We start from the raw sequence: 12,705 nt of genomic DNA on the forward strand, positions 1-12,705 counted from the left end.
TGAGGAGAAAAAGATTCAAGACATATTTTGAAAATGGGGTTTGGAGGATTTGGAGATAGACTGAATGTGAGGTGAGAAAGAAGAGGGAAGAAAAGAGAAAAGAAAAGAAAAGAAGAAAGGAAAGGAAAGGAAAGGAAAGGAAAGGAAAGGAAAGGAAAGGAAAGGAAAGGAAAGGAAAGGAAAGGAAAGAAAGGAAAGGGAAGGAAACGAGAGAGGAAGGAAGGAAGGGAGGAAGAGAGGAAAAGAGGAAGGAAGGAAGGAAGGAAGGAAGGAAGGAAGGAAGGAAGGAAGGAAGGAAAGAAAGAGAGAAAGAGAAAAGTGTCAAGGAAAATCTCAAGGTCTTGGGCATGAGAAACTGAGTAAATCATGGTGCTACTTAATGATATGGGGAACACTTGGGGAGGAGTGGACATTTTGTTCTGTTTTGTTTTTTGTTTTGTTCCAAGGGGACACTAGAGGTGCTGTTGGGACCCAGCCTTACCACTCAGGTGCACACCAGTGCACACTGGCTGACTTCCAGTGGTCATCATCTGACTCTCTCTTCGCCCAAGAGCTTCCTCCCAAACTGCAGAAACCACTCAGCGCGCCCAGCACGCCTCGTAGGCACAGCCCTCAATCACTGACGCTGAGAAGTTGGGTGTATAAATTCCCCAGCTCCCTCCCCTGAGTGGAATGAGGGGAACACTGGATAATTCTGGGTGCTCCACACCACTGTGTCCCAGGCTTCACCAGCGGGATTATTACGCTCCAGTCCCCCACAGTCCCAGCCAGCTTGATAACATCCTTTATCACCTTTTTCCGCATTCCAGCTCATTCTCCTGAATCCCCTACCACTGATTCCTGGACCTCCCCAAAGCGTTACTTAACACTCGAAACCTTGCCTCAGGGTCTGGGGTCCAAACTAAGACGGGATCAAGGAGAACATCTTCCAGTTCCTTATACTCAACACCACTTCTCAGCCACTGCTAATCTCATGTTGCAGTCATTCTCACTGCCTCTAAAACTATAGCAGCAGAGTCAAGATAATCAATGAGCCTCAGACATCTATGGCAGGGACAAAATGGAGTAATTGTAATAAACCAGATTGCCAGCTGGTCTCCCCATCTTACTCCCCAGGCCTGCTAATAATCAGTCTTCCTTTTCATTTTTAAGCACTGAGCGCAGCTTTGCTTTGTTTTTATATTTCCAAAACCAACAAGGAATAGAAAGAACAATGATCCAGCGCTAGGGAGATGCCAAAATAGAAGAGGCAGAAGAATGACAGACCTCTTCCATCGCCTCCTTCCCCGGGGCAGCTCAGCAAATGTCCTATGACGTGAAGGCCACAGACTATTAGCAGCAGCATCAAATGCTATTTATTAAGCACTGACTCCAGAAGGAACTGAACCCTCTCATCAAAAGCCAGGGAACAGAGAGACTTGACTTGCCATATGCCATATCTCTTAGGGAAGCATGCTTGTTTATACGGTAGCATTTTTATATGTCGCAAATGATTCAGAATCATCGCTTTCCAATTTCCTTCTGTTGACACGGATTGACTGTGGGAGGAGGTAGTTAAAAAAAGCCAAAGCTGCACAAAGATCTTTTGGTTGGAGGCAAAAAAACCAAAACAAAACCAAAAAAAAAAAAAAAACCAACCTAACACTAGCTACAAATGAACTGCCATCAGCAACCATCAGGTAGGACATAAATTCGATCGTCTTTTCTACAAGGAAGAAGACAACAGGCACAGAGTCCCATCCGCAGTGAGTGTGTTATCTGTACCCCTTGGAAGATCAAAGGGAGCTGGTGACCAAGCATAGGCTTTAGAATCAGTCGGATCTGGGATCAAACTCCAGGCTGGCTACTTACTAGTCTCACATTGGGCATCTTATTTAGCTCCTATGAGCCTTGGTTTTCTCATGAGCTGAGTGGAGATAATCGACCCACTTCATAGGGGGGCTGAGATGAAATAATAGTCAGCAGAGCAAGCATATGCTATCAGCCTCGGTTTCCTTCTCTGGTGAACTACTCGTAGCTGAAGGTGACCTGGCAAATCCACCCCAACTCAGTAAAGCCCCAGGAAAAACAGCTCAGTGATTCTCAAGGCAGAGGCATCGCTGCCCAAAACGACAGGATGACGCCCAGGGGGAGAGGTTGTTCCCCAGGCCTCTGCGCCTCTTCCCAAGGTCTCCTGTGCCACAGGGTAGCCCTCCTCAAACGTGTATCTTACACTCTGGGTCCTCAGCACTGATCGTGGCGCCCGGCACATGGGAACGCAAGCTTGGGGCTATGGAAACAGCAAGCACTTCTGAGCGAGACAGGCCTCGGTTCAAGCCCCAGTTCTGCCACTTACCTCGAAGCAAGTCGTTTCCTTCAGCCTCTGTCTCCTTACGTGTAAACTTGGTAATGACATCTACTAAAATGCCATGAGCATGAACCGAGGTTCACACAGACGCACAGCCTAGTACGGCGCATGGCAAACTGGAGACACGCGAAAAACCTTAGCCTTGATTAACACCCATTTGCTGAATGAACTCAGGGATGAAAAGGGCTCCATTTAATCAACAACATACACACACACACACACACACACACACACACACATCCATACACAGCAGAAATACTCCACATCACGTTTTCCTTTATGTCTATCAGGGATGTAGCCACACCTCTTTCTGCAGGGGCAAAGCTTTCATCGGCGCTGATTGTGTGCAGCATAATATGGCAGGCTCTGATCTATTCTTGGGACAGACACAGAACAAAACACACTGTCTGACCCCCACCTGCATTCCAACATACACACAGAAGGAAATTCTGGTTACAAATAATGCCAAGAAAGTCTCACAGCATTCCCCCCCACCCCAAGAAAATATATGAATTACGACTGGAATTCTCCAGAGTGAGAAACCTGACAGACACCACCGTAGCCAAATGATCAAGACGGACATCACCAGAAGTAAAAACATGACGGCATTACATCTGGCCCCTTATACGGTACCCTGAGAAGGAGATGTCACTTCCGTAGTTTTCGGGCTTAAACTTCAAAACCTTCGTCTAATCATGAGGAAACATCAGACAAATCCAAATCAAAGGACTGTCTACAAAATCATTGGTGGGAACTCTTCAGAAGTGTCAAGGTCATGGAAGACAGGGAAATAATGAGGAGCTATCACAGGCTGGAGGAGATGAAGGAGACATGAAATCTATGCACAGGGCGGGACCCTGGACAGATCTCAATAAAGCTTGCATGTCAGCTAAAAAAGTCAAAGGGGAAAAGGACTTACAAAAGGTCTGATCGAGGGGTGCATGGAGGAGAGAAGGCCAGTCCCAGGAATTGTACTGACCAACTGGGGGCGAGAAAGATGTATGAAAGGATTAAAGTCTAAGCTCCGTTTCTGCCCATGTTTTTAAACCCGAGCACCAACGGCACAGCCCCTCTCTCTCCTTCCCCCTTCAATCCCTCAAATTCAACCAACAGTAAGGGAGTAGGGTCTGAGCCACCTCGGCACAGTTTCACAGCAGCAGAATTTGCTTCTGACCTTTTCGCTGGTTAGCAATATAACTATTTGATGGCATAATATGGGAAAGTGCTTTCTGAGACAATATATGGCATTTAAGTGGAATCACCAGATTGGGACATAGGCCTTAGGTTCAAGGTTTCAAGGTACAAAGTAAGCCCCTCGCTCCTCAGGGAGGAGGGGATCCCACACGTCCAACTTCAGGTAAGTGTGAGTTTTCAAGTTACACAAGAGTCTAAGGAAGGCTTTATATTGGTAGAATACCGGGGCCCTGGCTCACCCTACGGAGCCATTTCACAGAACTGCCATGGGACGCCATGCTGCCTTCTCAAAGCTGCTAGAAGTTACTGTACCCTTCCTGTCCTGACCAGGAATGAAACCGGCTTACAACGATGGCACAGCAGCACACACATGGGCTCCACCTAGACTTCCAAACCACACCCTATTCTTTAGGCTGGACCAGGCATGTGAGTATGTGTGTACAAGTGCACACCTGGGCAAGTGTTAGGGTTTCTAGAATATGTCTATAGAGTTGGACGATACCATTTCCATTTTCCTACATAGTCCCCTTGCTCCCCACCCCAAACATTTCTCCAGCCTCTCTCGGGACTGTGTCCCTGCCCAGGTCTCATGTTTTAAGGTCTATTCTATGTGCTATTTAGTCCCCTCACCCTTCCCAGCCTTCCTGCCTCAGTGCACCTGAGATGAGAGGGTAACCAATGGAATCCATTCATTCGTGGAGTGATTCACTCCTGCCCTGGAGATGAATGGGGCTCTGGGGATACAGTCACACACAGAACAAAGACAAGATCTCTGCTTTTGTGGAATTCACATGTTAGTAGAGGGAGACCATCAATAAACAAAGATAAAAGAAAACAACAATAATGAGGAGCGTTGTGATGAAAGCGAATCAGGATGGTGTGGACAGGAGTGATGGGGGCTGCTGTTGGTTGGGTGGTGAAGGAAGGACCAATCTTTTAAGATTAGAGCTAAATGAGAGAGATCCAGCCCTGCAAACACCTGCGGGAAGGGGGTTCCCGGCAAAGGGAATAACTAGTGCAAAGGCCCGAAGGCAGGCCCAAACTCGGCAGATGAAGAGGTGGGTCATAGCGAGCAGAGAGGTAGAGAGGGGACCCAGATGAATCCAGATCAGGCAGGGTCTTACAGGGTGGGGTCATGGAGTGTGGGAAGATGCTGGGTGATTCCAGACTGAGAAGTGATAGAATCTATCTAATGTTTCAAGAAAATGTTTTGGCTGTTGGGTGGAGAAAGGACTGGATGGGGCAAGTAGAAATAGGTCATAAGATTAGAAGTGGGGAGACCAGATTCAGAGGGTGTTGCCATTAACCAAGTAAAGGATGATGGTATCTGGGTTAAGGCGGTAGAGATGAGATGGTGGGTGGATTTTAGATATGTTGTGGAGGAGAAGCTGATGGAAACTGTTGATGGACATGCTGTGGGGGACGAGAGAGCAAGGGATTCAAGATGGCTCCTGCGTTTCTGTGGTGGTGCTGCTGGTCGAGTTAGGAACCCGGGGAGAGGAAGGGGATGGGGGTGGGAAATAGCAAGCTGCATTTTAGTCATGTTAAGGTTGAGATATTTAGTAATGAATGGACTGAAGCCCTCATCCCATACTTTATATCACCAGACAAAAGGCTGTGAGATCCCACACATGGCCTTCCTTTCCGATTCCTTGCTAGGCAGGAATAAAGAGGAAGATAACTGACTAAAATATTCAGTCTTTCGTAAAACACTCTGACGTTCAGAAGTTTGGTAGAGGGGCCACATCCTTCCTGGGCTGGCACACATAGCCAATCAGTCACTGTGTCACACCAAACAACTGTTTAGGGGGCAAACTAATTAAAAATTTAATCCTATGATTTTCATCTTCATCTCTTTTTGCCATTAGCTCTGATCAATGCCCACAAATACAATTTAGCAGAACATTCATGTAGATAAATGACTCAGGGGGTTACCTAATTAGCTTGTTTGTTATGAACCAATTGATCACCAAAATTATACGCTAATTACTAAAAACCACACACTAATTTAAAAAGCATTTTATTAGCATAAAAGCTACGTTCCCGTTATCAGATGAGCTGTCCTTTCTATGCTGCACACAATTGTGCGAACCTGCCTCTCTTGACTGTCAGAAGTCAAGGTGCAGTGTGCTGTAGAGGTTAACAGTGCACTTGAGAAATGTCTTCTAGCCTTTACCTCACACCGTAACACAAGCAATAGTGAAAGCTGTACCAGTAAGAAGATTCCATGAGTTTCTCAGCTACCTGGGGGATTCCACGGTGTCTGCCAAAAACAAAAACAAAACACTGATCAGGCCAGAAACCACATAAACAACTAAGCAAAACTAAATGTGGAGGTGTGAGGACTGGGTTGAAGAACGGCAAGCTTTGCAGCCTGTTCCAATGCCAAGGTGGCTGCTGAAGACGATCTTGACTGTGCTCAGTCTGCGAGTCACAGAATCCTTAGCTGGTGACCATCTTTCTTTCAATCTCTGGCAAAAATTCTACTGATTTCAATCTCACAGCACATCCTAGGATGCCAGAATCCTTAAGTTTCTTCAAATAAAAGAGATCTTCATTTTCTTTTTTAATTTTTTTCAATGTTTATTTTCGAGAAACAGAGAGAGACAGTGTAAGCAGAGAGAGAGGAAAACACAGAATCAGAAGCAGGCTCCAGGCTATGAGCTGTCAGCACAGACCCTGACACGGGGCTGGAACTCAGGAACTGTGAGATCATAACCCGAGCCAAAGTCAGATACAACCAACTGAGCCACCCAGGTGCCCCAAAGAGATCTTCATTTTAAAAATAAAAGTCGGGGTGCCTGGGTGGCTGTCGGTTGAGTTTCCGACTTCGGCTGTGCTGATAGCTCAGAGAGCGGAGCCTGCTTCTGATTCTGTGTCTCCCTCTCTCTCTGCCCCTCCCCAGCTCACACTCTGTCTCTCACGGTCCCTCAAAAATAAATAAAACGTTAAAGAAATTAAAATAAAAGTCAATAGCTCTGGTCTCCTGTAACCTTTTAAACGGTCCCCTAACAGTGCATTCTGCCAGTGGGTTTTCACTGCCATTTCAATAAAGGGTGAGGAGTGTAAAGAATGGTGCCTGTAGCCAATGAAAACCAATTAAGTATCCTTCCCATGCTGGACATGACCTCAGACACAGGAGGACGGGCTACCAGACAGCAGGTGTAGGTGGTGGCCGGGCCCGTTTAATAAATAAACCTTAAAGGAGAAGAAAATGGTTTTCAGGCTGTTGAGGCCTTCCATATACACGCATTTTACCGCGATGAAGTCCTAGCTGCTAAGCATGTCTCTGGCCCTATAGTGCATCTACCACTTCCAATACTAACCGGTTTGGGGGTGGGTTTGCAACATAAACTTTTCTTGACCTGCCTCCCGGCCACCTCCCCCCCTCCATCCCTCCTCGCCCCCCAGATACCCGCCCCCCTCCCCCACACCCAGATGGCTGTCCCTGTGGTCCCCCTCTCACCAGCAAGCCCCTGGAGACAGAGCCTCGAAGCCGCTCGGTCAGACTGCGCTGCAGCAGAAACCAACATCTGGAAGGGGAATGGAGCAGACACTCCTCGCATTCTCAGCTTCCAAAGGGCTCCAGAGCAACCGGAGAGGAAGTGAGGCGTTTCGGCACCGGAAGCGGAAGTGGGACACAGACGTAGGTCGCCGCCATGTTGTGTGTGGCGGATGGGGATTCCACCTCTCAGGCTCTGAGCTCCAGCGGCACCCACAGAGTGGGTGAACCCTCTTTTTGGCTGTCCTTCTGTTGTTCTAACGAGTATTTACCGACTTCGGTGGTGCCAGGCACTGTGGATGGGCCAGGAGCCAGTGAACGGGACCAGGCGCTTTCCCTCCCTAGCTGTTCTAAGCTAGCGTTGGACAGCAAAGCGGAGGCCTTGGGAGAACTAAGCACTTAGTACCTGGGCACAGCTGGTCTTTGGCATCTTCAGAGGCTTGTCCGACTTTGGTTACTTGGGTTAGGGCCTCGGCATGGTGCACAGAGGAGGGAGGGATAGAGAGAGAGAGAGAGTTGGAAGGTAGATGGCAGTGGAATGGGTGTGTGGAAAATGCGGAGTTGGATGACTCCCAGGCTTCTGGGCTGACGCTAGGTGAATGATCCGGAACGACATAATGGAAGAGAACACAGGAGAAGCAGATTTGGGGAAATAGTGCGGTTTTAGACCTGTACAGTCTCTGGGACCCTCTAATGGAGAAGCGCAGCAGATGGTGGGATGTGCCTGTTTGGATCACCAAATGAAAGCCTGAGCTGAAAGTTTGTGACCTAGATTCGTGTCGGGGAGATGAAAATGGAGGAGGAGCATAGAGGAGGTTGCCTGGTGGAGACAATACCCATTTGGGAAAGGCCCGGGACAGCCCTCAAGAGCGCCTCTACTTGGAGAGGTAGAAGAGGAGCCGGTAACCTTAGGAGAAAACCCAGGAGATTGTGGCAGTGCAGAAGGCGAGGGAAGAGTACTTGTGGGAAGGGTACTTGATAACTAGGTCAATTTTCTTTCTTTATTTTTTTTTTAATGTTTTATTTATTTCTAGGAGAGAGAGAGAGAGAGAGAGACAGTGTGAGCAGGGGAGGGTCAGAGAGAGAGGGAGTCACAGACTGAAACAGGCTCCAGGCTCTGAGCTGGCAGTCAGCACAGAGCCCGACGCAGGGCTAGAACCCACGAACCGCGAGATCATGACCTAAGAGAAAGTCGGACGCTTAACCGACTAAGCCACCCAGGCGCCCCAACTAGGTCAATTTTCTTGAGAAATTAGTGAAGCGAAGACTAAGAAATGCCATCCCTAAGTGGGTATTGCTGTTAGCTGAAGCAGGTTTATTGAACGGTAGGACTGAGTTGAGCAAGTGAGGATGATGATGAGAAAATGGAGACAAATAAGCATAGGTAAGTCTTCCAAGAAACTGCCTGTGAGGAAATGAGAAGGATATTGGAAAGAGGATGCTAATTTAATTTTAAAAGATTGGAGAAACATAAATTTGTTCAAATGTTGATGAGAGGAACCCAGGGATTTTTAACTTTGGTCAGAGCCCATGGCCAAATGGACACGTGCCCAAGAATAATTTATGAGGACAAAGAAGACAGAATGAGAGGAGAGGGGTGTGCAGAACACATGCAGAGGGATGACCCCAGTTAGTAACCCTGGGAAAGAAGATGGGGGAGGGGGCAGGCACAAGTAGAGTCAGAGGATCTGTGCTGTTGAGCAGGCCATTCATTTCACAAATCCATGGGGCCGTATTGACTGCAGTGTCATCCTAATTTCGAATAGTAACCATGACTGCTTAGGGGGCAGATCATAGTGAAGAGCTTTGAGGAAAGGGTGCTTCTTTTTAATTCACCAAGTGGCCACAACAGCCATTGGTAGTGGAAAATTCGTTCTGGAAGTTGAGGTGCTTCCTTTCATTGGGTGCATTCTTCCTGGGAAGAGGACATGAAACCATTGAAGGAAGGGAATCCAGTCTCTGGAAGGTTTGTGGACAGTGGAGGTGTGCATGGTTTTTGGAGTTGGGGGAAGGCAGAGAAGAACAAGCAGATTTTAGACATTTAGATCCCAAACAGGTCTGTATCAGCAGTGGATGAAATCAGCAGTGTTTTCATTATCTAACTATCTTGCATTTCTAGCTAACAGAGGTAGCTTTTGGCCCCTGGTACAATATCTGAGCAGGCAGATTGGGAGAGTCTACACCTTGCTGATCTCTTGTCTCCTACTGCAAACTTGTTTTCCATTTCTTTTGAAGGACACCGGGATGCTGCCCTTGTTTTTCATAGGGAAATGTGGGGTGTTTTTCGTTGTTGTTTTTGTTTTTTGTTTTGTTTTGTGTGTGTGAAAGTGGAACCAGAGGCGGCTTTTAAAAATACATCAGGACTTCCAAGAAGATGGAGTGGATATACTTTCCCCCTATTCTCCCTCAAAGTACACGTGAAAACCCTGAACATTATATATAAAACCAACATAAGATTGTGGCATTATAGACTCCATTATAGTGCTATACTAAACAAGATAGTGTGGTATTTTCATAAATATATGCAAATATACAAATGGAAAGAATAGCGGATCTAGAAAGACTCACATATACTTAGTAAATTGATGAATATTACAATGCATTTCAAAGGGAGAGGGCATAATTTTTTTAACATTTATTTATTTTTGAGAGACAGAGAAAGATAGAGCACGAGCAGCAGAGGGGCAGAGAGAAAGGGAGACACAGAATCTGAAGCAGACTCCAGGCTCTGAGCTGTCAGCACAGACCCCGACGTGGAGCTCAAACTCACCAACCATGAGATCATGACCCAAGCCAAAGTTGGACACTTAACCAGCTGAGCCACCCAGGTGCCCTGAGAGGGTATATTGTTTAACAAAAGATGTTGGAACAATTAGACAACTATACGTGAAGGAGGAGGAGGAGGAGGAGGAGGAAAGAGAAGAAGAGAGAGAAGAGCACTGACCCTTACTTCAACCATAAAACAATTCAAAATTAATCATAGACCAAAATATAAGGGCTAAAGCTATAAAACGTATAGAAGAAAACACAGGAGAAATTTTTAGTGTGTTTGAGTTTGGTAAATAATTCCTAATGCAACACAAAAACTATGAAAAATTGGGAAGAATCAATACCTTGGAATTCACTTGTGCTTTGTGCTCTTCAGAAAGCACCACGTGGAAAACGAAAAGTGAGGCCACAGATGGGAGCCAATAGTTGCAGAACATGTATCTGACGAATGTCTTCTGCCTAAAATGTATTTTTTAAAGTTAGCAACCCAGGGCATCTGGGTGGCTCGGTCTGTTGAGCATCCAACCTCAACCAACTTGCGGCTCAGGTCATGATCTCATGGCTCATGGGATGGAACCCTGTGTCAGACTCTGCACTGACAGCCCAGGGCCTGCTTGAGAATCTGTCTCCTCTCTGCCCGTCTCTCGGTCATGTGCACATATGCACACACACTCTCTGTCTCTCAAAATAAACTACAAAAAAAAAAAAAGCTTACAACTCAGTAATAAGACAAGTCACTGAATTGAAATGGGCAGACTTCACCAAAGAAGACACATGGAAGACAGACAAGCGCATGAACAGACGCTTAATATCTTTATTCATTAGGGAAATGCAAATTAAGACCACAATGAGCTAGGACCACACACATACTAGAATGACTAAAATTAAAAAGACTGATCATACCAAGTTCTGGAAAGCATGTGGAATAATTAGAACTCTCATTTCTGGTGGGAATGTTAAATGGTACATTTCCAGCGGTACAAGATGGAAAACATTTCGCCAGTTTCTTGAAAAGCCAAACACACAGCTACCATATAACCCAGGCATTCCATGTCTAGATATTCACCCAGGAAAAATGAAAGACTTGCACACAAATGCTCACAGCAGGGTTAATAGTCCCAAGCAAAGGACAATAAATTGGGGAAGGGATACACCAATGATAGAGTATCCACATAATGAGATACTACTCAGTAATAAAAAGGAATCAAGTATTGATACACGTGCAACATAAATAGAGCTCAAAATAATTATTCTGAGTGAAAGAATCCGAATGAGAAAAAAAAGCACATACTGTACGATTCCAATGATATAAAATTCTAGAAAACTAAAGCTACTCGATAGTGACAGAAAGCAGACCATTGATCATCTGGGAGTGGAAGACGGGATAAGACAGGTTGGAGAGACTCGATGGGGCACAAGGGAACTTTCGGGATGGTGGATATGTTCATGACCTTGATTGTGGTGATGACGGTTCTGTGAGTGTACGCACACTTCAAAACTTACCAAGTTGAACATTTATATGTGCTCAGGTTGTTATAGATCACTTAAATAAAGCTTTAAAAAGAACCCACTGCTGAACTTCAGCAAATCTTAACCTGTGCCATAGGTATTTGTTTCTGATTTTTCACCCCCTCACCTGTATACCTCCCTGACCTATTTCCCTCCATTCCCCAAACATAAGCACTGGCAAGCTGAATTTGAGATTTGTCATTCTCCTGTGTAGTTTTCCATTTTACCACTTAAAGTCTTTACCTGTAAACATAACATTGTTTTGTGTCGCTTAACATTTTTCATAAATGGAACCTCTGTCATTCTATAACTTGCTTTCTTTGTTTGACATTATATTTACAAATAAATTACTTAACAAAATGTTTGGGCAAGTCTAATTATTCCTATTTTACCATTGGAGACACTGAGGTTCAGGATAGATTAGGCAAGTCGCCCAAAGTGAGTGAAGGAGGCAGGCTTAAGCCAGGTCTGAGGGAACTCAAAGTTGGATTTTCAAAAACTTGACCACAGGGCCTCTAAAGCACAGGGAGCTTTCCCTCTGGGGCTCCCTTGACTGTATTTCCCGCTACTGCAGGGGTTGGTGCCCTTCTAGGCTAGTCTGGACTTCTCTAGTTTGCCTGGCACTTAGGTTGGGTTGGACCTCTCCTTGACATATCCAACCATACCTGTACCGGAATCAAAGCTCGGCCCCCTTGCCCTGTGTTGCCAAGTTGCTCCTTGGACTTGGACTTGCTTGCCCTCAGCAACCCCACCTCTTCTGGGCCTCATAGGGGTTCCTAACTGCTGTCATACTGCAAACCCCTTCGGCAGCCCAGTGAAGCCCGTGGGCCTCTCAGAATAATATTTACAAATGCTCGTGAGACAGAAGATTACAGTTATATTGAGGTACCATTATCAAAATATTTTTAAAATTGTGATAGAGTAATATGTATGTTTCTTGACTAAAGCCTTACAGAACAAACTCTAGCAGCAGGCTGAATAATCGATTTTGAGTGAACCTGAGCACAGACTTTATCTCAAAATAACAGCAGGAACTATGATATGAAAATACCTGATTTCTGTTGATGACAGTAGGGACTAATACTATTACTGGGATTTGTTGCTGCTTTTCTTTTTTTTTTTTTTTTTTTTTTTTTTTTTTTTTTTTTTTTTTTTATATATTTTTTTAAACGTTTTATTTATTTCTAGGAGACAGAGAGAGAGAGACAGTGTGAGCAGGGGAGGGTCAGAGAGAGAGGGAGTCACAGACTGAAACAGGCTCCAGGCTCTGAGCTGGCAGTCAGCACAGAGCCCGACGCGGGGCTCGAACCCACGGACCGCGAGATCATGACCTAAGTGAAAGTCGGACGCTTAACCGACTAAGCCACCCAGGCGCCCCTGTCGC

At 45.8% G+C, this 12,705-nt stretch overlaps 1 long non-coding RNA gene across 1 annotated transcript; it reads right to left on the reverse strand.

Annotated features, from left to right (window-relative positions):
- Positions 1-5,527: 5,527 nt before the first annotated feature.
- LOC120228421 lies at positions 5,528-8,049 on the reverse strand. The gene is made up of 2 exons (XR_005527499.1): positions 7,008-8,049; positions 5,528-5,804 (listed from the first exon to the last, which is right to left on the reverse strand). It is a non-coding gene; the product is annotated as an uncharacterized LOC120228421 (long non-coding RNA).
- Positions 8,050-12,705: the final 4,656 nt, after the last annotated feature.

This window comes from Hyaena hyaena, unplaced genomic scaffold, assembly GCF_003009895.1.
Source record: "Hyaena hyaena isolate Hyena2069 unplaced genomic scaffold, ASM300989v1 scaffold_23, whole genome shotgun sequence".
NCBI lineage: Eukaryota > Metazoa > Chordata > Mammalia > Carnivora > Hyaenidae > Hyaena > Hyaena hyaena.